Genomic DNA, 7,493 nt, shown 5'->3' on the forward strand with positions numbered 1-7,493 from the left:
CCTTACTTGCCGGAAGCCGGTTCATCCTTGCTGCTTGACACAGTCGCTGCAGGGAAGAAACATCTGCACAGCATATGTTTCAAGGGACCTGGCATATATGGCATACTGTTCTTAATATGTTTGCTCCCCTTCTTGGCGCTATGTGTTTTAACCAAGGTCACCTCTCAGAGAAAGGTTGTTTCCCCAGGTAGGGATTTTCCCCTGAAGTTAGGGAGAGAATAAAACCCCTTAACTAAGTGCCAGGCGGGTAGTTAATCACTTTGACTATGAACAATCACACTTAAGCTACATAATCTTTACTCCCTGGAATGGAGATAAGAAACGCTCTAACCTTTGGAATAGAAATTGATAGGATTAAAATCAACTGGTATAAATACAGATGTAACAAGACAATAAAAGACAGAACTTGGCTGGAGATCCTGGCTAGAGAACCTGGCTAGGCTGCTGATCAACTGATTGCTATCTCTGTGTCATTCCTTCTTTGCCGACTCTGTCCACACCTTTGGGAACCCCTGGACCTGCTGGGGTTGGATTTAACTGGTAAGAGACTGACTTCGGAGACTCTTCTTGGAGACACTCTTCAGGGATTCACTCAAAGGAGCAGGCCCCAGAAATCCACGGCGGGTGCAAGATGGCGACGGTGGCCTTAGAACTCGGGACAGACTCCATCAAGACAGAGAACGGGCAGAGCACAGCCACAAAGCTGGGACTGTCTCCTCTGACGCCCGAGCAGCAGGAGGCCCTCCAGAAGGCCAAGAAGTACGCCATGGAGCAGAGCATCAAGAGTGTGCTGGTGAAGCAGACTATCGCGCACCAGCAGCAGCAGCTTACCAACCTGCAGATGGCAGCTCAGCGGCAGCGGACACTGGCCGTCATGTGCCGGGTCTATGTGGGCTCCATCTCCTATGAGCTGGGTGAGGACACCATTCGCCAGGCCTTTGCCCCCTTTGGGCCCATCAAGAACATTGACATGTCCTGGGACTCTGTCACCATGAAGCACAAGGGTTTTGCCTTTGTGGAGTACGAGGTCCCAGAGGCTGCGCAGCTGGCCTTGGACCAGATGAACTCAGTGATGCTGGGCGGCAGGAACATCAAGGTGGGCAGGCCCAGCAACATAGGGCAGGCCCAGCCCATCATAGAGCAGCTGGCGGAAGAGGCATGTGCCTTCAACCGAATCTATGTGGCTTCTGTGCATCAGGACCTCTCAGATGATGACATCAAGAGCGTGTTTGAGGCCTTTGGCAAGATCAAATCTTGCATGCTGGCCCGGGACCCCACGACCGGCAAGCACAAGGGCCATGGTTTCATTGAGTATAAGAAGGCCCAGTCGTCTCAAGATGCCGTGTCTTCCATGAACCTCTTTGACCTGGGTGGCCAGTATTTGCGGGTGGGCAAGGCTGTCACACCCCCTATGCACCTGCTTACACCTGCCACACCTGGAGGCCTCCTGCCAGCTGCTGCTGTTGCTGCAGCTGCAGCAACAGCCAAGATTACGGCTCAGGAAGCAGTGGCTGGAGCAGCGGTGTTGGGTACCCTGGCCACCCCTGGACTGGTGTCCCCTGCACTGACTCTGGCCCAGCCCTTGGGAGCTTTACCTCAGGCTGTCATGGCTGCCCAGGCCCCAGGAGTCATCACAGGTGTGACCCCAGCCCAGCCTCCCATTCCTGTCACCATTCCCTCTTTGGGAGTGGTGAACCCCATCCTTGCCAGCCCTCTGACGCTGGGCCTCCTGGAGCCCAAGAAGGAGGAGGAAGAGGAGGAGGAGCTGTTCCCCGAGTCCGAGTGGCCAGAGATGCTGAGTGAGCAGGAGCACGTGAACATCTCTGGCAGCAGCGCCCGCCACATGGTCATGCAGAAGCTGTTCCGCAAGCAGGAGTCCACAGTGATGGTTCTGCGCAACATGGTGGACCCCAGAGACATTGATGACGACCTGGAAGGGGAGGTGACCGAGGAGTGCAGCAAGTTCGGGGCCGTCAACTGCGTCATCATCTACCAGGAGAAGCAAGGCGAGAAGGAGGATGCCGAGATCATCGTCAAGATCTTCGTGGAGTTCTCCATGGCCTCCGAGACTCACAAGGCCATCCAGGCCCTCAATGGGCGCTGGTATGCTGGCCGCAAGGTGGTGGCTGAAGGGTACGACCAGGAGCGTTTTGATAACAGTGACCTCTCTGCATGACCTTGGCCCCACTCCCTGGACTTGCTCTTGCCCTTGTTTCCCCCAGGTTATTGAGACCATCTCTCTCCCACAAGGAAGAACAGCCATTTTCTCTTTGTTAACTCAGCTACAAACTTACATTCATAAACGAGAAAAGGCTTTCTATATTGGACATATTAGAGCTCATCACTGCCTACGAGGACCCTTAAGCAAAGGAAATTATCAGGCGGATTTACTAACTTGCCCAGTAGTTTGTACAGCTCTAGAAGAAGCCTGGCGGTCTCATGCCATTCACCATCAAAATGCTTCTGCTCTCTGTCTATATTATCGCATATCTAGAGAAGCTGCTCGAAGTATTGTGCGTGACTGCGGCCATTGTCCTACTCATTTTCCTAGTCCTGCTATTGAAGTTAATCCAAGAGGACTTAGACCCTGTGACTTATGGCAGATGGATATTAACTCATGCCCCATCTTTTGGCAAACTTTGCTATGTGCATGTTTGTATTGATACCTTTTCTCATGTTATCCTTGCTTCTGCACGTACAGGAGAAGCCTTTAAAGATGTAAGTCAACATTTATTTATCCAATGCTTTTCCTACCTAGGAATACCAAGGGCACTAAAAACAGACAATGGGCCTGCCTATACCTCTAGAGCTTTTAAAAACTTATGCTCTACATTCGGCATCGCACATACTACAGGAATACCCTACAATCCTCAAGGCCAAGCAATAGTAGAAAGGGCTCACCAAACTTTCAAAACAAATTAAAAAATTACAAAAAAATGAGTTTAAATATTCCTCTCCTCATCATGTTCTACAACATACTCTATTTGTAATTAATATACTAAATGTAGATTCTGAGGGAAATTCCCCAATGTACAGACATTGGAACCCTGATCTAACTAAACCTAAAGCTCTAGTCAAATGGAGAGACTTGCTTACAGGATCCTGGAAGGGACCTGATGTACTTTTAGCCTGTGGGAGAGGATATGCTTGTATATTTCCACAGGACGCAGACTCACCTGTGTGGATTCCAGACCGTCTAGTCCAACCTTATGTCTCACCGCCCTCCGTCTCCGATTCACCCTAGAACACCTGACCAGTACCCGTCTGCAGCAGATGTGCAGCCCTGAGCTGGAACCACCTGTCCATTGGGAGGAGTACATGTGCCTCCTTTTTGTCTGTCCATATGTCCCAGCTTTGCCCCACATCTCCTTTCCTTTTTCTTTTCTTTTTTTTAAATCTGACTACTTGTTTGCTGGTTCTTTGGCCTTTCTCCTTCTCTCCTAAACATAGCCTTTTCTAGGATCTCCCTACCCTACTATTCCAGGAAGGGCACCTCCCTTTTCTGCCGTGAATGGGGGTGTCTGGTATATGCCCCATACGTGGAGTTGTCTTGTGCCAAGAGCCTGACATCTTGGGCTGAGGAAGCCCTGTCCTGGGACTACATGCTGACAGCTGTTCCTCCTTTGTTCTGTATTAGCCCCTCTTGCCCTTGTGTCAAGAGGGACCCTCTTCTCACAGTCCATTTGCCCACAGCTGTTGCCTAGGCTTTCTGTTCACACTGAGATTGAGGCCTCATGGTGGCCGGTGCCTTGGATCTGTCTCTCACCCAATGGTGTGAGCTGGGCCCTCCCTGGAGAAGAAACCTGGGTTCCCCAAGATATGTGACCAGAGCCAGGGCCCTGCCAGCAGGCGAGGGGAGCCCAAGGCAGGTGCTGGGCGTGGAAGCCACAGGGGCATAGGCTACCAAGGAGACAGAACTGAACCTCTTGCAGGGGGGCGCTGCCCTTCCCTCATTCGCACACCTCACATCACTCTGCTTGGCTCCGGAGGATGGCTGGTTAGCCAGAGACAGGTAAGATTCCTCAGGGTAGGAACAACCTAAGACAGGCACAGTCGCAGAGGGGCCATCAGGAGACAACTTGGGGGTCAACAGAGGTGGGGCACAGACCCTCACTCCCCCAACTTTGCAGAGGCCTGAACCCTCACCCCTTCTGAGGGAGGTCTGCTGCCCCCATGGCTGCTTCACTTCATGCCCAGCTCAGATTGGGACCCAGGTAAAGACAGAGACTGGCTGACAGCAGCTGCCCTCTCACTGCAACAGGACTTGCTTCCCATTTCTACCTTGGACCACAGGGAAAGGGGCAGCTGAAGGAAAGGACTGTGTCAGGATGCTGCCTTCTTCCCTTTCTTCTCCCTCTTTTTTCTAAACACTTCCATGCCTTGTAGTTCTTTTACTTTCTCTTCTTTTTCTCTCTACTACCCTCCATCTCTGCCTCCTCCTCCTCCCCGGTATCTTCCATATCATCCAACCCAGAGGGCACAGCTGACTCCTCCCTGGACACTGACACCACCATCAAGTGCGGCCCTGATGGACCCTTTGATGCAGCCCTTCAACTCGCTGACGCTTCGGGAAGCCCATTGCCAATGATGTCACCTGCTAGCCAGATTAACAAGGACAACCAAACCACCGACTTGAGGACAGCTGAAATCCCTTGACTGAAAAGGCCAGCAACCTTCTACAGGAACAAGGCTCCTTGTGCACTCCATCCACTATGTTTATAGCTATGCTTGCTATCATTGCTTGTCAGTCCTCTTCCGAGTCTTAAACAACCCAACCCGAGAGGTGGCTGCTGATTTACATGCGCTATCATTTAAAAAATAAAAAAGGGGGAATTTGCCAGAAGCCGGTCCATCCTTGCTGCTTGACACAGTCGCTGCAGGGAAGAAACATCTGTACAGCATATGTTTCAAGGGACCTGGCATATATGGCATACTGTTCTTAATATGTTTGCTCCCCTTCTTGGCGCTATGTGTTTTAACCAAGGTCACCTCTCAGAGAAAGGTTGTTTCCCCAGGTAGGGATTTTTCCCTGAAGTTGTGGAGGGAATAAAACCCCTTAACTAAGTGCCAGGCGGGTAGTTAATCACTTTGACTATGAACAATCACACTTAAGCTACATAATCTTTACTCCCTGGAATGGAGATAAGAAGTGCTCTAACCTTTGGAATAGAAACTGATAGGATTAAAATGAACTGGTATAAATACAGATGTAACAAGACAATAAAAGACAGAACTTGGAAGAGATCCTGGCTAGAGAACCTGGCTAGGCTGCTGATCAACTGATCACTGTCTCCATGTCATTCCTTCTTTGCCGACTCTGTCCACACCCTTGGGAACCCCTGGATCTGCTGCGGTTGGACCCCAACACTTACTCACTTCCCTGTCCCCAATACCTAACACTGTGCCTGGCATATAGTCAGAGCTGCAAACGTGTGTGGGTGAACACATGCAATCTGCTTTACAAGACTCGTCTTTGAAGACAGAGGATGAAGAACATGGATTTCCTACCATGGGAGCTCCAGCTCCAGCTCCCAGCTCAGGAAAATGTTGATGGAGGGAAGGCCATCTCGTGGTCTGGGTCTGCTGGACCTCTTCTCCTGGACCAGCCTGCAGCACCCTAGCAAGCATTGTGAGGCTCTGGGGTGACACCATGAACCCCAGATGTGGTTCTTGCTGACTTGGAGCCTTCGCATAGTTGGGGAAACAAATCTAATTATCCATGAGAGCATATCTTTTTTTTTTTTTAATATATTTTATTGATTTTTTACAGAGAGGAAGGGAGAGAGTTAGAGAGTTAGAAACATCGATGAGAAAGAAACATCAATCAGCTGCCTCCTGCACACCTCCTACTGGGGATGTGCCCGCAACCCAGGTACATGACCGGAATCGAACTTGGGACCTTTCAGTCCACAGGCCGACGCTCTATCCACTGAGCCAAACCGGTTTTGGCATGAGAGCATATCTTAAGGGCCCTATGTGTGCCCCTTAATGAGAGATTCAGGAAGTACAGAGGGAACTGGAGGTTGGAGAGCTTTCGTCTCCCCATTTGGCTCTGAGGCCATCGATTTAAATAAGCACTTATCCTCCCACTTAGATTTAGTGGACACTGGAGGAAATTTTAAGTAGGCCAAGGATGGACAAAAGCATTTGCATTGGATGTTGGCTCTTCCCTTTCTTATATATATATATATATATATATATATATATATATATATATACATATATATATATATATATATATATATACATATATATGATTGATTTCAGAGAGGAAGGAAAGGAAAGGGAGAAAGAGATAGAAACATCAATGATGAGAGAGAATCATTGACCAGCTGCCTCCTGCATGCCCCACACTGGGGATCGAACTCGCAACCCGGGCGTGTGCCCTGATCAGGAATCCAACCGTGACCTCGTGGTTCAGAGGTTGATGCTCAACCACTGAACAACTCCGGATGCTCACGGTGTTTCTCCCCTTTGTGATTAAGATCTCAGTTGTCTAGGCTTTACCAGAGCTGGTTGCAATTGCTTTGGGTGACTGCCTCAAATTACTCTGACAGTTTTCTTGGGGTCTCTGTTTATGTATGTCCCAGTAGGTGTGATTGTATCGTAGCTGACTTCTCCAGTCATTTACCTGCTCACTTACCCAGGCAGCTCTCCTTAAAAAAATAAGCAGCAAAGTCTTAAGATATTTATTTCACTCAGCACAAACCAGCTACCAAATAGAAATCTAGGCTTTTAAAAAAAACAAACTGGGAAAGGCTTTACATCTTTGAACCAACCGTCAGACATCAGTCTGCAATGGAGAGGAAACGCATGCTATGTAATTTAATCACCACCTTCTGTTTCCCAGCCTACATTTCTCTCCCCAGATAAAGGGCTTCTCCTCACACCCCCTTATCTTTGTCTAATCCCTCACCTCTTGGAGAAGGAACTAGGAGCCAGGAAGAGACTTAATTTGGTTGCAACAACCTGGGGAGAAAAAAAAAAATTAAAGATGTAAAAGACGTTGAAGGACTGAGGTTTTAAGTTCAGGCTCACACCTCCCAGTGCCAGTTAAGTGCTTCCAAATGTAAACCCCAGCACCAGGGGAGGGGACTGCATCTTGGTTCAAATGTTCTGTTTTAGACTGGGATTCTCCAGCCTAGACCACAGGGCAGGCTGGGATCCCACCAACCAGGGAGGAGACCGATGCACTTGGCAAATCCCTTTAACAATCCCCTGGGCACAAAAGGGCTTTCGGTCTACTCATCTGATCTTAGCATTATCTCTAGCACTGATTTGTCTCAGGTATTTGGGAGTGTAGGGGTGTGGGAGGAGAGGGGAGGAGTGGATGTCAGTGTAGAGATACCCAGTTCAATGACTCACTGTGTGATACTCCTCCAGTGAAGTCCACTTCAGAAGATCAAATGCTCAGGCTGATGGTTAGCTCTTCCCGTGGCTAGGATGAATTCTGACCCCCTGGGAGGAATGTCAAGCCCACACCGCAGGCCTGA

General features: G+C 49.4%; 1 pseudogene; it reads left to right on the forward strand.

Annotated features, from left to right (window-relative positions):
• Positions 1–631: 631 nt before the first annotated feature.
• On the forward strand, positions 632–2,176 carry LOC139004861 (poly(U)-binding-splicing factor PUF60 pseudogene; annotated as a pseudogene).
• Positions 2,177–7,493: the final 5,317 nt, after the last annotated feature.

This window comes from Myotis yumanensis, unplaced genomic scaffold, assembly GCF_028538775.1.
Source record: "Myotis yumanensis isolate MYYU_CA2020_CCGP unplaced genomic scaffold, mMyoYum1.0.hap1 SCAF_3, whole genome shotgun sequence".
Taxonomy (NCBI): domain Eukaryota; kingdom Metazoa; phylum Chordata; class Mammalia; order Chiroptera; family Vespertilionidae; genus Myotis; species Myotis yumanensis.